Source organism: Spinacia oleracea, chromosome 5 (assembly GCF_020520425.1).
Source record: "Spinacia oleracea cultivar Varoflay chromosome 5, BTI_SOV_V1, whole genome shotgun sequence".
In the NCBI taxonomy this organism is placed as follows: domain Eukaryota; kingdom Viridiplantae; phylum Streptophyta; class Magnoliopsida; order Caryophyllales; family Amaranthaceae; genus Spinacia; species Spinacia oleracea.
In genome coordinates this window covers 61,285,813-61,311,641 of record NC_079491.1, presented here as the reverse complement: position 1 = coordinate 61,311,641, position 25,829 = coordinate 61,285,813, and the positions used below count along the sequence as shown (strand labels likewise).

General features: G+C 39.1%; 2 long non-coding RNA genes across 5 annotated transcripts; one reads left to right on the top strand and one right to left on the bottom strand.

Moving 5' to 3' along the window:
• Positions 1-11,818: 11,818 nt before the first annotated feature.
• On the bottom strand, positions 11,819-15,546 carry LOC110800017 (uncharacterized). Of its 2 annotated transcripts, none has more exons than XR_002536528.2 (4): positions 15,120-15,546; positions 14,937-15,039; positions 12,803-13,110; positions 11,819-12,679 (listed from the first exon to the last, which is right to left on the bottom strand). It is a non-coding gene; the product is annotated as an uncharacterized lncRNA (long non-coding RNA). The 2 variants fall into 2 exon arrangements; XR_002536527.2 differs by having other exon boundaries at positions 11,821-12,679; positions 14,942-15,039; positions 15,120-15,541.
• A 454-nt stretch (positions 15,547-16,000) lies between these two features.
• LOC110800015 (uncharacterized) lies at positions 16,001-22,628 on the top strand. 3 transcript variants are annotated; one of them, XR_002536526.2, is made up of 4 exons: positions 16,001-16,161; positions 16,781-16,952; positions 17,921-18,096; positions 20,883-22,628. It is a non-coding gene; the product is annotated as an uncharacterized lncRNA (long non-coding RNA). The 3 variants fall into 3 exon arrangements; XR_008921923.1 differs by having other exon boundaries at positions 20,859-22,628; XR_008921924.1 differs by having other exon boundaries at positions 17,525-18,096.
• Positions 22,629-25,829: the final 3,201 nt, after the last annotated feature.

The following is a 25,829-nucleotide window of genomic DNA, read 5'->3' as shown; positions in this document are numbered from 1 at the left end:
ACAGGATACGTTCTGTTCGATTTATGGATCGATTGCGACAGAACGCGTGAACAATTTCGCAGCGTGAGGCTTAGGCTAGGGGTTGGAGTCAATACTTAGAATATGAATTGTGTGTTGTGATTTCACGTCGAACTTGGGCTATATTTATAGAAAAGAGTTTGTGGAAAGATTGAATTACAGAGTTCTAACCCACAAAGAATTAGGAAAAAACACGTACCCAGGTATTTTCAGCGCCCAGGCCTGGGCGCCGAAGATTTCGGCGTCCAGAGCCAGGCGTTGAAAATAGGGTATGGGCTGTTTTCTTAGTCAGATTCGAATTCCTGAAATCCGTAATGTTTCATACTTAATTGAGTCTTTTTAGTGCGTATCAATTTCATGACGGAATGCGTCTGGGCCCGTTACGAACTCTAGGCTCGTTAGGATTTCGATCAATACGTAACTCTTATTTTCGAATCGTATTAGGAATAGGATTCTCTCGCAGTTTCTATCTCATTTAGGATTTATGTTGGAGTGCAACACCTAATTCTGACAGGTTTCTATCTTTTATGACTTGCCACTTTTAACAGCTGCCCATTACGGCAATTACTATTTTTAGCAGGTTTCCATAAATAGCATGTTTCTATAAATAGCAGGTTTCGGGTGAAATGAAAAGGGGAATTGAGATTCGTTATTTTATAGGAGATGCGTTGTCAAGTGGAGATTTATGTTTTCATCATCGAACCTTTCCCTTTCGGGAATGGGGACAAAAGTAGGTGTCTACAGTTAGCCCCCACTTTGACTGAGTCTCGGGATGAGACGATGGTCAACGTATTAGACGGAGTGCGTCACACAAGCCACGGTGAACTGTTTTTGCGAGGATCTCACGAGCCCTCGAGTGATAACATTTGACTTAAGGGTCATCACTTTGAAGTGTCGACATATCCCTCACGTGTCATTGGGATTTGTCAACTGATAGTATAGAAACTTCCTCACTTTGTCATTGGAAGGATCTAAAGGTGCGTAGAAACTCCCTCACTTTGTCATTGGGAGTAGCTACAAATGTTTTCGAAATCAAAGCTGTAAAGTGTAATTGGGCCTGGCCAAGCCCAATCACGAGGTAAAAATGTTTTTTAAAGATTCTCATTTTCAGGGTTAGCTAAACGAGAAAAACCCCCTTGTTTTTATGGGATGTAAAACGAAGGAAAATCCAGCACATCGTTCTTTTTTGGAAAAAACGGAAAACCAATCTTTTAAATTTTGGAAAAAAGGGAAAACTACTCACATCGCTTTTTTGGAAAAAACGGAAAACCAAAAGCTACTCACATCGTTTTTTGGGAAAAACGGAAAACCAAAGGCTACTCACATCGTTTTTGGGAAAAACGGAAAACCAAAGGCTACTCACATCGTTTTTGGGAAAAACGGAAAACCAAAAAAGTTATTGCTGCAGCGACTAAGGACCTGCGCGGTTAGTGACGCAGACCCCCGCCGGCTAAAGATGGCGAGCCTGTCCGCTAAGGGTGGACACCCCGTCCGGTAGAAATTTGTTATTATTTTTTTTTGAAAATAAGGATCTACGTGGTTTGCGCCGTAGACCCCGCCGGCTGAAGATGGCGAGCCTATTTCATTTTGTTTTTGAAGATTCTATTTTTCGAAAACTGAGGACCTGCGCGGCTAGTGACGCAGACCCCGCCCGCTGCGGGTGGGCGAGCCCTGTCCGCTAAGGGTGGACGCCCCTGAATTCGTTTTTTCAATTTGGGACTCGCGTGGTTCGTGACGCGATCCTGCCCACTAAGATGGGCAAGTTTCCTATTTTTTTCATCGTGATCTTTTTTTTGAGAATTTCTTTTATTCATTCTTGCAAGAGCGAATTCTTTCGAGGGATGCTCGGATTTAGTTGTAACCTGAACCTGGGTTGACAACGGGTTTAGACGGACCTTTGTCTTGCGACCGTCTGCTTTCGTGGTTTTGAGCTAGTCTTTATGGCTCGATTTTTGCCACTACTTGGTCATTGATCAGAGGACCATGCATAAGTGTCAATGACGACCTTTCTCTGAGGTCGAACCTGTTTTTTTTTTAGATATCCAAACATGAGATGGTGTATGACGTAGTCCGGGAATGTGATTTTGATTGTGCGCTCCTTGTTGGAGTATATTTTTTCGCGAGCCCCCAAGCACTGGGGCTCGTTGGTCGTTTTTCGCATCTTGTAATCATGTTTGGGGTCATGCTCGTATGCGCGAGCGACCTTTTATAGTAGTGTGCTACTTTAGCGAAGCCGTGGAGTGCGACTTCAGTTTTCAGGCGACATCCGGTTTTAGCTTGGCCCGGATTAATCCTTTGACAGACAAACATTTTTTATTTGGGAAACCAACGACTTAACGACACACAATTTTGGTGTTTCGAAGAATGACCATGATATTTATTTTGATTTGAAAAGTGTACATAAGCATTTTCTGAGACAAGTCTAAGTTTCGACCAAGTTTTTTTTATTTTTGCTTATTTGGGAGCTAAAGGTGCTTTGGGCTTGATCCTACTTGCAATAGGGCCTCGTGTTTAGCAACACGGTTTTAAGTCCTTTCCTGTTCCGCGTTTTGTGAAATCTGGGCCTTGGGCTGCATTTCCGGCGCCCAAGGCTAGGCGTTAAACATTTCGGCGCCCAGCCATGGGCGCTGGAAGTCTTTTCCTGGTGATATTTGACTTTCGGATTTCCTAACACGTTTCCGAATGGGATCAGGATGTCACTGGGTGCGTTCAGCTATATATAGGGGCTAGATACGTCCCTATTTTCCACCACTCTCAATTTCTTTCTCTCTTTTTTGCTGTGATTTAATTACTCATTGCTTTTGCCATGTCGATCCCTACTTTCTCACTCCAACGGACTGTTAGGCGTTGGCTACGGGCCCTTACTCCCACAGAAAAGGCTTTGTTAAAAGAATACCACTTAGAGGCACTTTTAGGCTTACAACAAATTAATATTGATTATAACTTTCTGCATGCTGCCCTAAGCTTTTGGGACTCCGATCATCATGTTTTTGCCTTTCGGGGCAACGAAATATGCCCTTTGCCAGATGAATTTTCTGCGATCCTTGGTTATCCTACTAATGCTATTCCTGCTACCCCTGGCACTATTGAAGAGGGTAAAACAACCATAGGGGCTTTCCTAGGACTAGATGATAACATGTTTGCTGAAATTGTTGTAGGTGACGAGGTTAACTTGGCAAAACTTGTAAAACATCACTTTAGGCCTAGTAAGAATATGACCGAACAGAAATTGAATATTCGAGCCCTTGTATTTTTCTTGTTGAATCACTATTTGCTGTCGAATAACAATGGCGCGTTCGGTGACACAAGGTTGATCCCCTTGATTAGCCAGATGGAAAGCTGCTATTCTATTATGCCGTTGGTTGTTGCCGAGACTTTGCTGAGTGCGGATGAGCTGAAGAAGGATGCCAAATCTGAACATTTTAAGGGAAGCCCCTTATTACTGCAGGTAATCGATTTTTTCTTGCGCACGTATACACATTTTTTTTGCGTACACAATGAGTTTCAGCGCCCAGGGCTGGGCGCTGGAATTTTCGGCGCCTGGTCCTGGGCGTTGAAACTGCGCACCAGGAACCGTTTTCTTTTATTATTTTTTTGACCGTCCCCGTTTTTTGCAGATTTGGCTCGTGGAACGGCTTAGACTTTTGAAAGCTCCTGCCGATCCTAAACATTATCGCCCTATAGCCTTGGGTAACCGAAAATACTTGCACCAAGGCCAGGACGAGGCCGAATGGACCTCCTTTTTTACTTATGGCATTTGTTCTATTAAGTGGGTGGTACCATGGTGGGGTTTGACTACTATGACAGGGGGTTCTGATGTATCGGTTTATGTTTCTTTGTTGGGGCTATCTCGTCCCATTTATATTTTCCCTTACCGAGTCATGCGTCAATATGGTTTAAGGCAGACTATCCCTTTTTCTGATACGGTACCACCTAAGGTAGCGGCCTTTTCACAAGCACGGGTTCTAACGTGGGCTAAGTATTATGATGGTCTCCCGCGTTGGGCCGTAGCTACAAATGGCTTTGTGGGTCTTTCTGAAAACTACAAGTTGTGGATGAGCTCCGATGATAAAGATGTGAGGACCGAGGCTCGAAATGGGGAGCCGGCTGAGCTTTTGATACCTCGTATTCGTGTTAAGTATGAGGGTCCTGATTCTGCAAAACCTCGTACCTATAGTGTTAAGACTGTGAAAGCTCGTCCTGATTGAAAGCGAAAGGAAGTTCCTCCCCGTTCCAGTTTCAGGCCTAAAAAGATGCCTAACACGAAGGGGCCTGCTGTTGTTAAAAGAAATGCAAGCTCTCGCGGAGATCGTCGCCGGAACAATGTATGGGTTAGGAAGGCTCAACCGCCTGTAGAAACAGTGGCTAGTCTAGTTGATGATAATAATCCTTCTCCCACCATTGTCTGTGCCCTTGAGGCTGAGCGGGCTATAACTGAGAATGTTTCTGAAGCCTTGGCATCTTTGGAAGTTAGTGTCCAGGAGCCGGTTCTTATGGAGATTGATATTGGGGCAGCGCAGAAGACTGTGGGGGTGGATCCTGCGAACATTGCCCTCTACAAGACTTTATTTGATGATCCGGAAGAACTAGAGTAGTGTAGTTCTTGCTAGGGTGTAGGTGCCCTTTATTTATTTCAGTTGTGTTTGTTTTTTCATTTCTTAGCACTTTGTTTTCCTTCTTATTATTTTTCAATAAAGGCGTATTTTATTTTTTCATTTTCATTTTTTTTTGTTTCTCCTCCTTTTTTATGTTTTTATGTGTCTAACACTTTGCACAAAGAATATGTGTTTTTTTTATTGGACCGAATACTTGGCAAGGATTGCCTACGTATCTTGTCAGAATCAGGTCGCGCGTAGTTCTAGCTTTAGAATAAGTTCTAGTATGCCGGATTTCGGTAGATATGCCCTGAGGTGGAAGCATATTACTTAATCGGTCAAATGAGTGAAGTATTATCATTATTTTCATCTGCCGTTTTTTTCCATAAGTCGCGTAAAAATGAAATTCGACTAATTTGTATGGCTATGTTTTTGGTAAGCCTATTTGGATACGTACTGTACCCCCCAAGTGTTCGTTATTTTTCCGTTGTGTGCGGATAAAATGACGAGCAATTCTGAAAAGAAAATTTTTGGCAGGCAGAGAGTTTCAACGCCCAGGCTGGGGCGTCAGAAATTTCGGCGCCCAGCCTTGGGCGCTGAAAATGATTTCTGGCGGTCGTTTTTGACGTTTTGCTTCACATGTTCTTGCATTTATTTCTTTTTTGTGCCTTGATTTTTGCTCGTATTTAAAGTAAATTTTGAGGCTATTTTGGAGGCTTTTTTGACTGTTAGCGTGAAATGCATTTTTGTCCGGATTAATTTTTTCTATTCGTGACTCGAAACAGTTTTGAAAATGGAGTTAGGGTGCGGAAGTTATGAAGATCTTTGTGTAGGCTTTTGAGGTGGGTTGAGGTGCGTGTCGTTTTTGAAGGATTGGTGGGGGTTATATTTTATTAATTCCCCTTTTTAGCAACATTTGCTTTCGTTTTGGATTTTGATTTCCTTTGACTTCTTTGGGTTGTATGGGTTGATTTTTATGGTTACACTGGTTGAGTTTTATGTTTTGGGGATATGAATGGGATGGTGCGGTTTATTTTGTGGGTTTCGGGAATTGGCTCCCATGGCACTATTTCAAAACCGAGTGGGCTTTGTTTGTTGGGCCTAGAGTGGGCCGCCTCTGTATTTTGTATTTTGCAAGTACATTTGGTGCTTATTTAGTGTTAGAATAAATTTTTTAGGAGAAATATTACGCCTTTATTGATTCGGAAAGTAAGGAAAACACACTGAAATAAAACTGACCTATATTCTAAGGGGTTTTAGGACCATCTAAAGTCTCTATTATTTTTTTTCTACCAATCTAAATAACTACTAGGCGCTTTTACTAATGGTGCTCTATGTGGCTCAAGCCTGGGGTTTAGTCTCATAAAACTTCGGTCCTTCACCGGTACTCATCTTGAATTCTATTCCTTTTGCATTGACCCACTGATATGTCTTCACCCATCCGTTCCCGATCTCTTCTAGTGTTGATGCAGGAGAGATTAACAGGGTTGGATCGAAACCTTCATCTTGTAAAGCTAGGGTAGTCATCGCAGTCTCGTTCTCCATAGGCCTCGATTCGTTAAACATGTCCATAGAGCCTGGTTGTCCAATATTTTAGCTGTTTTAGTCTTGGTGAGGTGGGGTGCCTCATCCAAGGTGTGGCAGTCATGGAAAATTTCAAATCCGGGTTTTAGCAAGCCATCCTGAACGAAGGGTTCAGGGAAATCGCAGCATGGGTGTTCTTCTCCTTCCCGAACGAACATCCCGTTAAGGGTTCTTCGATACGGGGGAAGGAGGGTGGTTTGTTTGGCTTTGTTAAGGCGTAGCCCAGACAAGCGGTCAGCAATATCTTCCTCCGTTGGTTCATAGCCTAAGCCAAAGGGAGTAGATTTGTTGGATAAAGGATGGAATGTGCATTCCTTCTTCCTTATGCCCAATGGGGTTCCTGGGAAATAACCTTGAGCTAGCAGCATTCTAGGGATGACCCGGGATGCATGCGGGTCTAGGAATGCTGGATCATAGTCTTCAATGAACTGGATTGCTTCTTCCATTTGAAACCCATAAAGGTCGTCTGCAGTTTCGACCGTTCCAACCATAGTACAACTGATGTCGAGAGGAGGGGCGCGGATTTCTAGTATTACCCTGTTATGGTTAAGTTTAACCATTTGGTGCAGGGTAGAAGCCACACCTCCTAAGTCATGGAGCCAAGGTCGCCCCCAATAGGAGGTTGAAAGTGGGCTTGATGTCGATTATTTGAAACTCCGTGGTGCGTACCACAGGCCCGGTTTGTATGGTAAGGTTGATTTTTCCCAACACAGGCCTTCGAGAGTTATCATAGGCTCGTACCCCTTGTGTGGAGGTTTGGAAGTCATCGCTTCCTAGTCCCAAGCAATGGGCGGTTCGCAACGGGCAAACGTTAACCGCCGAGCCGTTATCTACGAGCGCTAGGGGGATGTTTTGCCCTTTGCATCCAACTACTAGATAGAGGGCTTTGTTATGGGCACCCCCCCTCCCTGGGTAAATCTTTGTCAGTGAAAACTATGGCCTTTTCTCCAGCATCTCTCGTGACGTGGTTAACCAATGAGTCAGGTGTGAAATCTGTAGGCACTGAGATGAGGTCAAGTGAGCGAATAAGCTTTTCGCGATGTTCTTTTGAGGTACACATGAGATCCCAGATGGTAATTTCGGCCTTGGTTCTTTTCAATTGTTTCAAAAGAGGATTTTCAATGACTTCTGCGACGGTGGTGTGCCGTCCATTCCCAGGAGCTTGCCTGACTGGGATATCATCCATAGGAGGTGGGCGAATGTCAGGCTGGTATATTCTTCCTGATCTGGTGAGGTTGTCGACTTCGGGTTCTTGAGTGGTGTCGATGAGAGCATACCCGGGCCAAGTTTCAGTAAAGAGGTCCTGGCCCGACACTTGAGATAGGTAGATATCTTCAGCATCATCATCCCACACACCACACACTTCTCTCTCGATTCGATCCATAGGGACCACAGCGAGTGGTGCACCTTGAGGTGTAATGTACACCGTAGGGTCGAAGTTCTCATTTTCTGGTTGGTCGAGAGAGATGTGACAAGAGCCGAGTGGGCTCTTGTTGTTGTTGGGTTTGCCAACGTTAGGGAGAGGTATCACTTCATCCTCTATCATGTCCTGGATGGTATTCTTTAGGTTCCAGCAGTTTTCAGTGTCATGCCCATTTCCTTGATGGAATTTGCAGTAAGTACCTTCGACCCAATATTTGCTTTTGACAGGAGGGTCACGGGTGGGGCCTATAGGTCTCAACTTTCCTTGATTGGTTAATCTTTCAAAGGCTTGTACCAAAGTCGACCCGAGTGGGGCAAACTTTCGGTCTCGGACCCATCTTCCAGGGCTTCTTCGGGCGGGAGTCTCTTCTACAACATGGACTTCTTGGGCTTGGGATGTGTTACCCCGATTATAGGTGTTGTTTTTATATGTGGGTTTGCTTTTTATGGTTTTGGCGAGGTCATCCTCGATCTTTATTCCCACATCATAAACTCTTTTGAAAGTGTCAAGTCCCAGGTACCTAAGGTGTTGTCTGTAAGCCGGGTCCAGGTTGTCAATGAATTTTTGGACCAATTCTGTTTCGGGAGGCCTATTGATTAGCTGGGCCGCCTGGTCCCTCCATCTAGCAAAGTAGGTTGTGAAAACCTCATTTTTCTTTTGGAAGAGAACTTCCAGCTCGCGCATGGTGACTCGGAAATCCATGTTCGACGAGTATTGCTTGATGAAGACATTGACAAAGTCTTCCCAAGTGGGGAAGAGCTTAAGGTCCTGGTGATAGTACCATTTGAGCGGCACAGGCTCCAAGGACAAAGGAAAGGCAGGTAAATACATGGACTTGTCCACGCCTTTCAAGTTCATGGCATTCACAAAGCTCAGTAGATGATCACGGGGATTGTCCGTGGCCTTGAACTTTGGTAAGTCAGATGAACTGAACTTTTCTGGTAGTTTGCCAGGAAAAGGTTCAAGATCGAGGGAGAAGTATTTGCTCCCCATGGTTTGCTGTAGGACCATTTTTTCAATCCTCTTCTCGTTATCGAGGTCATTTTTGGCTTGTGCAGCCGCTAAAGCTTCATTTTCCATTTTCAATAGGCCCATAAGTTGGGTCATTTGTACCATCTGGTCTCGCAAATCTTCGATGGACATGTTTGAAGGTGCGAATCGAGGTTGGGGAAGCGGAGATCCTTGAAATGAGGGATGACGGACGGAGCTTGGAGTCACTAAACCTGATGTTGGCGATGTATCTTCTAGACGCACTAACCGTTGATTCCCTGATCGGCACCAAGTGGCAGGACCAGTCCTAGGCATAAGATAAGCTAAAGTTTAGGTTCCCAAAGTTTCAAGCATTACTTAGTCTAGAATTCTACTCTCTCTATTGGTTTTTTGCTCTTTCTTTTATTGGTACACTTTTTGGTTTTTTTTTGGTCATTCTTTGAATTTTCGAAACACTTGCCCGTGTGACATTCATAGTTATTAGCGTGTTCGGTTTCGGTGCCGAACATTGTCGTCGTAGGAGGCCTGTCGACGATACAAAGAGTTATTTATTATTTGTTTTTGTTTGAGTCGCCTCTAGAATCGAGTGCTTTTTCTTACGCCTTCGTAGCAATTCCTTTTTTACGAACGTTTTTTGGTGCTACGTGTTTATTTCCTTTTGCGCGGGCACCGAGGCTGCTGCGCCTGACCAGAAGGCCAAGCAGCAACTTCAGCGCCCAGCGTCGGGCGTGAGAAATTCTGCCGCCCAGCCAGGGGCGTTGAAAATGCGTCCCTGGCTGATTCTCGTTTCCTGTTTGCGTCTACTTTTGTTTATGCGACTTCGATTTGCGTGCTTGCCTAATAACGTCCTTTACGCGTTGTGCAGCGTTTTGTGGGATTCGTTACAGGCCATCCCGAGCGTCGCTTATCTTTGTGGCGATCATTCGGGTTTGCGGAACACGTATTTCGGTATAACTCTTTGGCAAATTAGTCTATGAATGTTTGGGCAATTTTAAGGTTGTTGGTTTTCCAGGATAGTTTGTCACACACAATCACATATTTCGCTACACATAACTAACATTCATCATGAGGCGATAATAACATGTCATGTAGTTTATGATAGGCTTCTATGGGTAGTTATTTGCGCCTGGCTTGGTACCGCTTCTATCGTAGATCCAACACATGCCCCGGTCGAGGTAGTGTCTTCAGCAGACGAATTTCGCTCAAGAGGCCAACCCGCAAGTGCAAGCCAAGGGGGCATGCAGGCGAGAGGGACCTAATGAGCGAGCGATTGGGTTCGGGATAGGTGTACTACATGCACAAGTACCGAGTGGGCAACATGCGCGGCGTATGCACCCCCCTATTGGCGAAAAAAGGTATCCTTAGTCCCAACTCCCGAGGGAGCCGAGATTCGTTATGCGGTTCTGCCCGTTCACATTAATATGCTGATTTTCAGGTCGTCCCAACTTGATGGGGAAATAAACGCGGGGTAGGATCGTTTCACCCTTCGGCTATTTTGATTACCTACAAGCACGAGTATTTCCTTCACTATCCCCAGTGGAGTCGCCACTGTGAGGGGGTCGAAAAAGCACGAGGCTAATGCGTGGCCTCGTGGGTGTGACGATTCTTTTTATTCAATCAAGTGTAATTGGATTTCCTGTGAGTTTACACCCAATTGACTAGTAATATAGGAGTCGCCATTCAGTTTTTAACGACAATGAGAAAAACTGACAAAACCCGGTTATCGTGACATAAAGGGAGTGCAATTATGTTTGACCATGACGGCCGTAGGTTCCCTTGTGATCCCTGGTGGTGGGGATCGCTCAACGTACACCCGCAGGGTAGAGATTGAGGGTTCGGTGGACTGTAACTACCGAGAGGAGTATTCGCTCTTCGATAACTCCAGAGGCAGGATATCCTTACTAGCTCAGCATAAATAATTGAAGAGACATGCGTTATCTATTAAACTAATCTGAGTTGATTTTAGCAATATGCAACATATAATACTAGATCGATCGCGATTATCTGATTTAAATAGCATTAAGGGACCTAGCATGATAATTCAATTTCCCAACATATTATCTTTATTAGGCGTGGTAGAACAATCAGATTTAGTTAGTTTAACAGTTCATAAAAAGGGCGAGGAAAGCAATTAAATCACGCGAAGGGGCACATTACGACGCACCCTTGAGAGGTGCGTCACGGTTCTCATAAAACTAACCACTTTGACTTTGCTATTTCTCCTTTTTATTTAACGAATCTCAAATTGTGGGACAGGATACGTTCTGTTCGATTTATGGATCGATTGCGACAGAACGCGTGAACAATTTCGCAGCGTGAGGCTTAGGCTAGGGGTTGGAGTCAATACTTAGAATATGAATTGTGTGTTGTGATTTCACGTCGAACTTGGGCTATGTTTATAGAAAAGAGTTTGTGGAAAGATAGAATTGCAGAGTTCTAACCAACAAAGAATTAGGAAAAAACACGTACCCAGGTATTTTCAGCGCCTAGGCCTGGGCGCCGAAGATTTCGGCGCCCAGAGCCATGCGTTGAAAATAGGGTCTGGACTGTTTTCTTAGTCAGATTCGGATTCCTGAAATCCGTAATGTTTGAGACTTAATCGAGTCTTTTTAGTGCGTATCAATTTCAGGACGGAATGCGTCTGGGCCCGTTACGAACTCTAGGCTCGTTAGGATTTCGATCAATACGTAACTCTTATTTTCGAATCGTATTAGGAATAGGATTCTCTCGCAGTTTCTATCTCATTTAGGATTTATGTTGGAGTGCAACACCTAATTTTGACAGGTTTCTATCTTTTATGACTTGCCACTTTCAACAGCTGCCCATTACGGCAGTTACTATTTTTAGCAGGTTTCCATAAATAGCAGGTTTCTATAAATAGCAGGTTTCGGGTGAAATGAAAAGGGGAATTGAGATTCGTTATTTTATAGGAGATGCGTGTCAAGTGGAGATTTATGTTTTCATCATCGAACCTTTCCCTTTCGGAAATGGGGACAAAAGTAGGTGTCTACACCTCCATAAATGGCACGAAGGCCCAACTTGTTTGACAGGCCCAGTCCTAAAAAGGCACCTTAAAGCCCTTTATTTCAAAACGCACCAGATAAGGACACATGTCTTCATCTCTAAAGATCAGCCAGTCATATAACTAGGGTTTTTGGACACTTCCCAAAAACCCTAGCCCTATATATAGTCCAATTCCCAAGGTAAAAGGGCAATCAATTCATTCCCACCAACCTAAAACTATCTTTGCTCTGCCTTCTCTCTACAAATTACTTCTCTCTCTAGCTTATACTTACTTAAGCATCGGAGGGAATATTCCTACGGGAATATTCTTGTTTTGCAGGTTGCCAGAAGTTCGTGCCAGCTCATACTTGATACCTCCGAGGAACGCGTGACACGTCATCACCGTAAAAGATCCCACAACACCCCTCATAGAGGTTTATTTTGAATTAGCTAAGTACTGCCAGTGAACACTGGAATTACAATAACATAATAATCTTCTCTAAAGCCTAGAAACTTAAAAGAAAAATGTCCTAGAAAGATTAGATAAGAAAAATACAAGGAAATATAAGAAAATTACAAGGGCAAGGAAGTTTGGATTCTAACATCCTTCCCCACTAAAGATGTCGAACTCCTCGACGACTTACAAGATTACAAAAGAAACTAAAGAAAGCAATAACATTGTGGAGCCGCTTTAGTCTTCGGTTGAGGTGGTTGTACGTTGTCGGAGCTTGATGTCGGCGCGGGTGCTGATGTTGCGGTTAGAATGTTCTTCATCTGCATGGTAGGGTTTGAGCCGGCTAACATGCAACACGGGGTGTATCTTTATCCATATAGGAGGTTCAACCTTGTAAGCACTCTTCCCAATCCGTTTAGTGATGCGGACGGGGCCTTCATATTTTCTGACGAGTCTGTGATCTCTGCCTCTGAGGAACCTTAGATGTTCCGGTAACACCTTCACCATTACCATATCTCCCACATCGAACTTGACCGGCCTTATGTTCTGATCGTCCCATTTCTTCACGCCCTTCAATGCTCGTTCTAGGTATGCACGAGCAATCTTAGTATTCTGTTGTAATCCAAATTACAGAAATTAATTTATATATGTACTTGCATGGTTTTCAAATTCTTTAATATCAGAAACTTCAAGACCGATGATCATTTCAGCATAATGTCCAAAAAGTTTAAATACCTTGGCTTACCAAATGAGGAGATTGTGAGCTTAGATCTACTCTCTTTGAGTGTCTATCACATGATTCATACCAAAGAGGCCCTTAAGATCGAACCAATTTTATCTGCAATATCTTCGACTGTCCCTCCATATATTTAGTGGAACACTTAATCTACAAACCAACTTCAGTAAGGCACTTAATCAGAAACTTCAAGGTCTAAATCTATCACAATAAACACGACATTATCCAACACCACCGGTTTGCGTAACATCTTCCACCTGTACAAATTACCTCTCTTGAGATTACGACATAATCCCTTTCACAGTTCCTGCGCAAACATAAGCATCCATAATAATACACAATATCAAAATAAATAAATTATATTATAGCTAGCTGAAGTAAATTAATTTAAACATTGTAACCAATATATGAAAACTACTAACCAAATTCTCAATTAACCACTTCTGGAACTCACATGTATAAACAGATGTTTACATTTTTCTGAAACTAACAAAACATGGTACTCCCTCCGAACCTAAATGTTATTCCCGTTTATCATTTTACGCGGTTATTAAGGAAAAAAAACATTATAAGATTAACTATTATTAATGTAGTTTTATGGGGAATTGTTGCTTTTTGATTCCATTTTCACAAGAAAACAAAATAGTTGAACCAATAGAATTTAAGGAATAAAAATGTCAACTCATTAATCTATCCAAACTTAAACCAACCAATGAGACTACAAGATTTTTTTATTGATAAACCAATAGAATTACAAAGTTAAAATTACAAGGAAGAGATTAAAAAGGAAATAAAAGAAATGGGAAGATTATTTTGGGACACTAAAAAAGGAAACGGGAATAACATTTAGATTCGGAGGGAGTATAATATATAAAAACACATTTAGCCGATTACACTTCAAACATAATCAATTATGGTTTTAGTAATGTACTATTTCCCAAAAATAAACTAAATTCAATTAATTAAAAATGGAAAACAGGATCCATTTCACAAATTAATAAGTGATAATAATAAATCACAAATAATGTAGGAGAAAATGAGAGTATGGTACCGTGTCAGTGACTCGATAGTAGCCTACTGGCTTGTATCAACATTGTCAGTAGATGTAAGAACCAAAACGATCAAGACTCGAAATGATTAATTGCAATAAATCAAATCAAGTGGCAAAAAACAAATCACTCTAGTATACTACAGTAAATTAACAATTCGTGGATTATGGACCATGGTGCACATAGAGCATGTTGCACCATGTGCACCAAAAGAACACATGTGCATAAACAAAAGAACATGATACTACGGCAAAAGAACATGCAATATGATGTTTTACTTTTTTATTATAAAAAATCACAATTTATTAAAAATAATAAAAATATATGTCCATGTTCTTTTTACGTAACCAGATGTTCTTTTAATTATATACTAATGTTCTTAAGGTGCACCATGCTCTATGTGCACCATGGTCCACCTTCTAAATAGCGGTAAATTAAAGACAAAACAAAAAATGGTAAATTTAGAGTTTTGTAGATAAAACCCGGGTGAAATTTTATATCTATACTAATATATTAAAAGGTGTTTTGAAGAACGTATACGTGTCAGGTAGACCTCTCCTTATTACGCCACGTCACCACTAATTAGCATCATGACATGTCATTACAACAAAAAAACATCGAATAAGGATCGAACACAAGACCTCTTTGTTAAAAGTTACACTTCTTACCATCTTAACCAACTACAACTTATGTAATATCTTTCTATATAAGCAAATATATTCTTTTTAAAATAAACAATACATTGAATAAAGTGAATGCAAAAAAGGAAATGATTATTTAATTTAAAAATGTTTAGTTATTAATTTGAAGAAAAGGATCCGGCTTTGTTTAGATTTTTGGATGTGGGGTTTTAGATCTAGGAGGTTGATGATCGGACACTAATCTTATGTCACCACGTAATCTGATGAAGACACCATCTCTACTTGAACATAATTATAAAAAAAACCCGAATAAAAGTCAAAACCCGTGGCAACGCCCGGGCTACACACTAGTTTACTACTTAAATTATGTTAATGCAAACTAAAATCAGAATTAAATAAAGCAAAACAGGAACTAAATTTAGACCGAAGAAAAAGAAAAACACCTGACCTCGGAGTGGTTCATGCGAATTCTAGAAAACATAATTCTCATTTCTCAGCTATATCTAATCCTCCATCTTTATATTTTTGAATGAGGTCAGGCCACATCTGTTTACAAAAAATAAAATAAAATTAACTGACAAAATTGAAGCGCCAGAATAGTTAAATGAGTTAATTAACATTGATACCTCGGGAATGAATAGAGCCAGACACAAGAACACGGCGTTTGCCATAATGCCATCAATGACAATAGCTCGATGATCATACGTCACATTACTCGCTACAACAATCAATAGTTGCTTGGCCGCTTTGTTAAGCAAAACTCAGATTAAAAGACAACTGAAAAAGATAATTTATAAATGTCAAGGAAAGAAGAAAAACTTGTTTTGGGTTTCTGTTTTTAGGTTTGCTATATGATAAATCCTCTGCTTCTTTCAAAATAACAGGTTATTAGGTAGATAGATGAGGAGTATGCTATCTACTGCTTCATCATACATCAAGGAGATGATTATCCTGTTGGATTAATTTATGGTGGATGTTAGTACTTAGTAGTAGGAAAGAGACGCTGGAGAAAGAACGATGTTTCCTTGTGGATTCGATCTTGACTTCCCTTGCTATTTAGATAGTGATTTTAGGTTTATCTTTGATTAGGTGATACGACTTTAGCCTGTCAAATTTTGGCGCCGTTGCCGGGAAAACAGTTTTATTTTCTGCTATTAATTTTTTGGTTTAGATTATTTTTTTGAGGCTCGGGGAACTTCTATTTCTTTGAGACCATATATATATATATATATATATATATATATATATATATATATATATATATATATATATATATATATATATATATATATATATATATATATATATATATATATATATATATATATATATATATATATAGAATCAGGATCTGGTGAGAACCACCCCTTAAGATGAGAACTGAGAACTAATCTCAGCCCTTAGATCAATCAAATCAACGACCCACATCTTGTCCGACCAAATCAGAAAATAAGGGCAATAGAGTAATTTCACCGCCTTTGGATGACCTCCCCTTCCTTCTCAATTTTCAGAATTTTTTCTCTCTCTTCCTCCCGTTTTCTCTCTCCTTTAGCAAATCCTCTGAGAGCTTCGATTCACATCTCCATCTTCTCCAACATCTTCGATTATCATTCTGTAATTCCTTCATATTCTTTGCGATTTTTCGTCTCTCTCAATTCACGCACGCAGGTACTTTTTATTTTTTTCGATTTGTTTTCAGTTTTTGTATTTTTAATTAGGGCTCGAATTATTGATGACTTTTTAATTAAGGTTTGGATTGATTCTTTTTATGTTTTACATGTTCAAATTAGGTATTTTCAAATTGCGAATTTGTTGTTCATTTTTGCGGCTTCAATTGCTACAATTAAGGCTTTTATATTGCTATATTGTTTTAGTTTTAGCGATTTTAATTACTAATTGAATGAATTAGGTTTTTCTTTTGATTTTCTACAATTAATTTCATGTACTCAAATTTAGTTGATTTCAATTCGTTGAATATTGATAAGAAATTACTCGATTTTTGTAGCTTGAATGTGATAGTTTAGAAAGTGAGGGCTTCGTGGAATCTTGTAAAATTTATGGGATTAGTATGGGATGAAGTTTTTCTAGTAATAGGTTTGACAGCTGATTACACCTTAGCCTTAAGTGTAATGCCTATGTTGTGTTTTTGTTGTGCAATTTTGGTGTGTTGTGATGATTTGATGGGTTGCAAATTTTATTTTTGATGCTTGACTGTTTGTTGTTGCTGCTGAATGTTATTTGCTGCTGCATGACTGAATTCTTTACTCCTTTTGTTGCTTGGTTCTAGGTTGCTTTAGGGCTCTTTTTGATGCATGAAGTCAAGAAGGGAGTGTACTGGTAGCACTGGTAGCAGGTGGTTTCCAGAATTAGAGATTTGGTGAATGTTGGTTAACAAGTACAGATGTTGTTATGTTTATGATAGAGTACAGTGGCCTGAAGGTTCCAGAGTCATTATCAAGGTAAGTAATGGATTTGTGTTCTATCTAAGCTACAATGGATATTCGTGCGTGTGTGTCATGGACTGTCAACCTCATGATTGTACCATGGTTATTTAATTTAAGAGCATGTTTGGTTAAGTTGTTTTGACGCTTGGAAACCGAATAAGATAAACAATTTTGTGTGATTTATGGACACTTTTATGTGATTGCAGACTCCCAGCTCGAAATTCGCAGGTCTAGCTTGATCTAACTTAATGATCCTTAGATCAATCGAACTTTGAAGATAAGAGACTTCCTACGATTAAGTAGTGTTTTATTTTCTACAATCATTTGCAGTCATTGCGGACCCATTCAGGGATCATGACTATTCTGAATATCAAATTTTAATAGCTAGCACAAAAAACTTTTAAAGAAAGATGTTTACTTGGTAAATTGAGCAGTAGTTGGATACATTTATGCAAATAGAAGCTTGCACGTTTTCATTGAACAGACAAAGAAGGGTTAGATGACTAATATTGTTTGACCACTTCTAATTCCCATCTTCTAAGGGTTAGGAAATTTGCTCATATTTGATTCTGAAAAGTCATACGCAGATGTCAACCCTGCATATTCTTGGCATATCAGCATATGCCTTCTAATCCTCATTGATGGATTGCCAGCAGCGAATGTAGCGACCATCTAACATCAGAGAAATGGACGATACCTAAAATTCTAGTTTAGTGTTCTTCTTGTTGATGTAGCAGTCATGTTTGAAGAGTTGATGAAGCCTTTAATATGACCAGCTAGGCAGCCGCGTTTCACTCGGCTTGTTGTTCAGTCGGCTCGTCGCTGCAGTTCTATTACTTATGAGTATTTTTGAGATTTTCTAATTTACTTTTGAGTATTTTTAATTTACTTTTGAGTACTTTTAATTTACTTTTGAGTTAATACTCCCTAATCCCTATTATTTACTTCTGAATTTTTTTATGTTCTTCTCTATGTTGTAGCAGTCTTGTTTGCAAACGCAGTTTTAGTTCTAGTAGAGGCAGCCTTTGTTCTGACCAGCTAAGCACCCACGTTCAAATCTGCTGGTTCTGCAAGTCTATTGGCAGTAGCTAGTTGCTGCAGACCTGATGCAGGATGTTCGAAGCTGAAGTCAACTTTTCAAGGTTGAATTTTGTAGCAGGTTGGTACATGTTTGTTTTTTCTGCTTGCTGTTGTCTGCTTCTAAGCAGTTCATGATCAATTTGAGCTATTAGTTTTTAAGAATTTAAGAAAAAAAATATAATTGAAGTTTCATTATTATTTTGTTTACATTTAGAGGGATTTAGTCTAATTTTGGAGATATTTAGTTGACTTTCGCTCAATTCAGTTACTTTATCTATTTGTTTCAACACACCACCTTAATCACCACATAATTTCCTTATTGTAGCCTATTAGCTCAATTGGTAGAGCTTTGTGCATTCCACAATTATGTAGGTTCGAATCTTACATAGGCAATATTTAGTACTCCACATATGATGTGAACTCTCCTATTTGATACTTATTTTACTTTTGAATCAGTTATAACTACGTCTACGAGTAGTTTATTTACTCCTAAATTGAACAAAAGTAACCGTCAAAAAACAATTTGAACAAAAGTAATAATTATACGGTACTTTAGATATATTTTGATTTACTTTTTAGTTATCATGATTTACTTTTGAGGTATTTCAATTTACTTTTAGTTTCTTGTATTTACTTTTAATCTTTTTTTTTTAAAAAAAAAGTTTACTCTAAGAAACAACCTATGTAGGAATCGAACCTACATCCCCTATGCATATGCATAGTGCTCTACCAGTTGAGCTAATAGGTTTTCACAAAATATTTAAGAGAAAACAATTGATGTTTCATTGTTATTTAGTTTACTTTTAGAGAGGTTTTGTTTACTATTGGAAAGATTTGGTTTACTTATGCACAATGTAGTTACTTTATATGTTTGGGCCAACACACCATCTTCATTATCAACTATTATTCAAAGTCAAAGCATATGGGACTAGCCTTAACAACTCAAATATGCCAAATATGACATTCATTGTAACTGCTCATAAGAATTCACAACTAGCTTCACAGATTTACTTCTCAGCTTAATCTATTTACTTTTATCAGGTTTTGATCTACTTTTTAAAATATGATAAATGAATATCTGATTTTCTACACACCAATCTGACATAAAAGGTAAGGGCGCGGGATTAAATATTCTTCCCATTCATAAAATTTAAAAGTATATTTAGTCTCTGGCTTGCCCCAACTGCGGTTCAGGTCTAAACCTCCCTAATGTATGTGCTCCAGCTACTATATCCTATCAACACAAAGACCTCACAAAAAATAAGATGTCCTGCTGTCATGCTCTTTTGAATAAGATGATACTCTGACCGCAGCTAACATAACAACTCAGCTACCCAGCAACAAGTCTGCATCACCATTCACCAGGCCTTCAGAATTGTACAAAATAGTTCAGCTGTCCAGCAGTCCACGCAGGACAACAGTGGCAGCAAGTCTGCATCACCAACCACTCTGTACATGGCTAACAACTACCAAAAACAATCTGGAATTTGAGGCATTAACCCAGATCCCAAATACTAAAAACTAACAAGCTGAAAAATCTGAGTCAATGCATCTAGAGATTTAGTTTACCTTAAGAGAGATTAAGTTTACTTTTGTACAGTTTTCCTTTACCAGATTTTAATCTGGCTAATTTATTCATTTCTAGTAAGTTTTAATCAATTTTAAAAAAAGGAGAATCATAGGAGGAAAATGCAATTGTGTGTGCAAGTCATCTATCCCAAATTCCTAATGTAAACAATGAATCTGGATAATTCAAATTCATCTGAACTCTGTCAATAATCATCTTCTGAGGTGGTTCTTCCCTTAGTTTCTCATCGTTATAATCATTGTTCATATAATATCCTACTCTAATCATTATCCTGGAGTCTTTAAAACATTTTTTAAAATCTAATTTACTAAAGTAAACTTTTAATCTACTTATGTAATAACACAACTACAGGAAACAATAACAATCATCAAAGAAAATATAAGAACCTAATTCAATTAGGCTCAAATTATGAAATTTCAATTAGGCATAAACTAAGAACTTAAAATCTAATTAACCTAAACTCAATACGCATAACTCTGTATTCAAGAAATTTTTCACATATTTGAGCTCCAACATTTTCTAAAACAACTATAATCACTAAAAAAAAATCATACAAAATTCAATTTTCGCAATTTGTTGAATTTATACCTAATTTCAGCTAAAACTACTGAAAAAGTTTAGAAAATGTGAGTAATACCTGAATTAAATATCGATTTTTCAGAATCGTGTGAAGAATTATAAGCATCGCATAAGTACCGTCGAATTTGCTTGAAATCTTTGGCGAACTCCAAAATTGCATCTATAAATTACTACAAATCATCAGTAATTCAATTTGGGGAAATATTTGAGAGTAATTGCAGATGATATTGAAAAATATAGCTAATTTTGGGTAAAGAACTCGGAATCTCGAAGAAAATGGAAGAGTAGAGAATTGTGAGGAGAGAGAAACCATCAGACTATCTGTTTTGGGGATTGGAATTGAGAGAGAAAGATATCCGTGCGTTCTGATGGAGCGAGGCTGATTTCGATGAATTATATCTCATCCGTTCAATTCCTCCAAATCTAACGGTTCAAAAAGGTTCTTAGTCTTCATCTTAAGAGAGGTTCTCACCAGAACCTGGTCCTATATATATATATATATATATATATATATATATATATATATATATATATATATATATATATATATATATATATATATATATATATATATATATATATATTATTTTCTTTAGTTTGTCTTTGAAAAAAATAGGATAATTATTCTTTTTAGTTCCTCTTTGTGAAAAAAAGGGATTATTATTCTTTTCCAGTTCCTCTTTGTGAATCTTTTGCAGGTACTTGCAGTACTTACAAAGAAGAGGTGGATGCTTTGTAGAGAGCTCTAGATGGTGAAGAGCTTGTCCACCATGAATGCCCAAAAACAGAGAGGAATATTTCATTGATCATTGAGGTTGAAGAATCAATAGTCCATAAAACAACTTCCATAAGGAGAGTATGCCTACTTTTTTTTTTCCTTCTTTTTTCTTTTTTCTTTTCTTCTTTTATTATTGTTTTTCCATCTTTTTTCTTCTTCCTTAAGGAATCCCACTCCTTACTGGCATAGAGTTCGTTTGGATTTTATGCAAATTATGTTGTTGATTATCGCGCATGTCCTGCTGCACGAAAGATGTGCCAGTGCACACGATAAGCTTCTGCGCTCGTTGGTTGGTTATTTACTAACCAAGATCGAGCAAAAGGCATAGAAACTTGGACCCGGAGGGGTTGAACGATTATTGATACCCTGGATCTCCACTCCTTTAAGCACTGAGGACATTGCTGAGTTTGGCTTGGGGGAGGTATGTGTAATTACTTTCTAGAGTAGTTTATCGCTTTTGAAAAAAAAAGAACAAAAATGCGTTCCGATGAATACAAAATCTTGCTTCCCTATGCCCCTTGATTGAAAATTATTTTGATTCTTGGTTTTTTATGACGAGCATTGTTGATTTGTTAACCATGATTTGATTTTCGACTATTTTGATGCCTTAACATGAGTCAACTTTGACTAACTGTTTGTGGACTTGGTGTCTGGCTAGTTGATTTTGTTAGGAATGTGTGTTAGCTTCCTGGTATGTCATTGATTTTGAGTATTGGTTTGCAACTGTTAGTAATGTTTTATGGCTCACATGCATGTACATTGAGGAGGACGAAGGCATTTCTTCTTTTAGGTGGCCTTCAGACGATTTTAGATACATTTGTTCCCTTCTTTCTACCCATGTTGTTGCTTGTGCCCTTTTGTTTGGTGACTAACCATATTACAATCCTATTAAGCCCCATTAGTTACTAGTCACAGGCTCAGGGCCGTCTCCGACAATTTGGAGGCCTTGTGCTAAATATAGATATTGGTCCCCTAAAATTTTTACGGACGATTATTTAATGTAAAACACATAATTATTATATTAATATTATTTTATTTATACAAAATATAGAGTCAAATTAATAATATGGTTTAACGTTTTATGTGGATCAATTTTAGAAATGAATGAAAAAAGTTTGACAGCCATTGAAAAAGCAAAAAAAATATACAAAAAACAGCATGAGTTAAGAATCGAACTCTGGTATCCTCTCCCACACTTATTACCGTTTACCAACTGGGAGAAACATCATACAATGTTTACTAGAGCAGCGGTTAAATATATAATAAAAAATTCTGGGAGTTTAATTAACACAATTTCGTTTGGGCCCCAAAAATTATGTGGCTCGGTGCTGTAGGTCTTAGCTTGGGGGAGCCATTAGTGAGTGAGGCGAGGGAGTTATAGTGTGTTTCATTTGAGCACGATTTGGGTATTGGAAAAAGAAAGGGGGTTCTTCTTGTTCACATGTGGTGATTAGAAAAAAAAAATGATGAGTAAAAGATGAGAAGAATTGAGAATGTGAAGGTTCCCAAAAGGGAGAAAAAGAAAAAAGAAAAAGAAAAAATAATTGAGCAAGAAAAGAGAAAAATTCATTACTTTCAGAAAAATTCAAAGCATATTTTCACTCAAGTGTCGTAATTTCATATTTTTATGCGTGATCGGTTTTAGTTGTGGAAAAAGGCGAAAAAGTATGATGTGGTTCATTTGTTACTTTATCATGTGTTGAGTGGGAGAGTTGCGGTCATCATTTATGTTTGATCATGGATTTTCCTAGGAATTATACTCCCCAAAGCTAAAGCTTTAAGCTCACATTTTACCCAAATTTACCACGCCCTTACCTAAGCCTAACATTACAAGGTTTGAAAACCTTCCGACCTTTGTGCATAGAGTTATATTAAATGTGAAAGTAGTTCTTTATCAATGCAAGGTATGACATGACATATTCCGAGTCGACTGTTAGGTTGAGTGCATGCCCTTTTAAACACACGAGTGTTGTGAGTTTGGGAGGGCATTGTTTACATACATTGTTGGGAGGAGAGCGAACGGGTACATTTTTTACCCGCCACATAAATGAGTGAAGAGTGTGTAAGAACTAGTCTTGACTTCCATGTACACTTGTGGATTTCTCTGCGTGACGATTGTTAGGGAGGATTTATGGTCGAATAGATTTGATTGGTTGACATTGATGCATACTTGTTGGATTTTACCTTGAATCGTATCCATTGCTTTAAGTTGCGTTTGTGGGGTGAAGTTGATTTATGTATTCATCGATGATTTCTTTGCTTAGGGACAAGAAAAGATCTAGCTTGGGGGAGTTTGATATGCTCATATTTTATAGTATTTTTACCCCCATTCCTTGATACTTTTTGATCTCAAATGAGCTCTTCAGAGCGATTTTTAGTACTATTGTGCTCCTTGTAGTGTGTTTGTAGTTTCAGGTTCATCATTGTAGGAAATAGCATATTTTGTGCATTTCCTACTCATTTGAATCACTACAAGAGATTATGTACTTTAGAGAGCACGAACATTGAGGAATCCATGAATTAATCATGTTTGCTTTGTTTAAATTAAAATTAAATAGGTGTGAGTAGTTTATATTCTAGGATTTTGGGAATCCATGAATTAATATGAAGGGATGATTGAATGTTGTTGATTGTTGGTATTGTAGTTAATTCTTATTGATTTGTTTCATGTTCTATGCGTTTAGATATGCGCAGGTTTAATTGTGTTAGTCTAGCAATATCAGGTTAAGTTCGAGAGATGCAATTTGATATTTAGGCCTGTTTCAATAGGTAGAATTGGGATTAATACGTAGCGAGAGCCCGTTAATTCTAAGTCTATGATTAGTATCGATTCTAGAGAGCATGCTAGTCTATCAACTGCTTTATTGATTATTATTGATTGTTTATCATCCTAGATTGTTGTTAATTGGTGAACCTATGCCCTAGACCTTTTTTTATCTGATTTATTCCTTTTTTATTATCGTTGTAGCTTTAATATACAAATCAACTCATATACTTGTTTCCCATTAGTCTAGACCTTATATTTAGTAGTAGAAAGAACGTTGTTTCCCTGTGGATTCGATCCTGACTTCCCTTGCTATTTAGCTAGTGATTTTAGGTTTATCTTTGATTAGGTGATACGACTTTAGCCTGTCACTTCTTCCATCTCCAGTTCCCGCTACCTTGTATGGTAGAAGGGGTTATTGACCTGTCACCAGCTCAAAGGGTCTTGTGTTGGATGAAGAAATTTTCTGAGCATTGAAGCGGAGTTGTGCCACATCAAGGAATCTGACCCCATCGTTCTGGTTGGCACTCACAAAGTGACGCAGATATTCTTCCAAGAGTCCGTTGAATCTCTTAGTTTGCCCATCGGATTGGGGATGGTGAGTTGACTACATGTTCAGCACCGACCCCATCATTTGGAACAACTCCGACCAAAGGATGCTTGTGTATCTAGGATCTCTATCGCTCACAATGTTCTTCGGGAACCCCCAATACTTCCCTAAGTGCTTGAAGAATAGAGCAGCAGTTTCTTCAACACCACCTATCTTATGCATCGGCACAAAGATGTCATACTTGGAAAAACGGCCAACTACTATCATTGCACAGCAGAAATGTACCGCTTTCGGCAATCCACTGATGAAGTCCATTGAGACACTCTCCCATGGCCGAGTGGGGACGGGGAGTGGCTCTAGTAGGCCTCCGGGTTTCTGTTTATCAATCTTTTCTTGTTGTCACACGAGATAAGTCTTGGTATATCCCATCACAGCTTCTTTCATTCCAGGCCAATTATAGCCCAAGGAGAGCAAGCGGAGAGTTCTCTGCCATTCGGGGTGACCTGCCCACAGGTGTCGTGACATTCTTTCAAGAGCATTTAGCGAAGGCCTCCAGATTTCGGGATGAACAGTTTGTAGCCTTTAGAGTAGATGAGATCATCTTCCATCCAAAAGCATTTGGTCTTCCCCTCTTCTATCATCTTCTTTATTGGTATCCGTCATAGGATCCCCCGTGTTAGGTTATGATACATATGACAATTCATAAATCATGCGGAAAAAACCATAAACCCAGGAAAACATATTATTTACACATAATCATTTAGCATAGAATAGATGCATACTCTTTGTTGCGTGCCTTCCCTAGCTGCGCCCGAACCGAACAAGAACAAGTCTTTAGGACTCCAAGTGTCGTCCCTCCGTAGATAGTCCACAGCACGTCCGGATCCGCCTTAAGATTGACCAACTAGAATCGCCGATTCCAATTGACGAACAATATTTAATATTTCCGATTCCGGAATTAATTTCCGTTTCGAACAAATATTTAATATTTCCGTTTCCGGAATTATTTTCCGATTCCGGTAATATTTCCGATTCTGACAATATTTCCGTTTCCGGCAATATTTCCGATTCTGGCAATATTTCCATTTCCGATAATATTTTCCGATACGTACCATGTTTCCGTTTCCGGCAACATCTACGACTTGGATAATATTTATATTTCCGATACGATCCATATTTCCGTTTCCGGCAATATCATCGTTTCCGGAGTATTCATTTCTTGCCTGTGACGATCTTAGCTCCCACTGAAACCAAGATCCGTCGGTTCCGAATATTCATAGATAGAGTATCTAATGCCATTAGATACTTGATCCGTTTACGTACTATTTGTGTGACCCTACGGGTTCAGTCAAGAGTAAGCTGTGGATTAATATCATTAATTCCACTTGAACTGAAGCGACCTCTAGCTAGGCATTCAGCTCACTTGATCTCACTGAATTATTAACTTGTCAATTAATACTGAACCGCATTTATTAGACTTAACATAGAATGCATACTTGGACCAAGGGCATTATTTCCTTTAGTCTCCCACTTGTCCTTAGGGACAAGTGTGC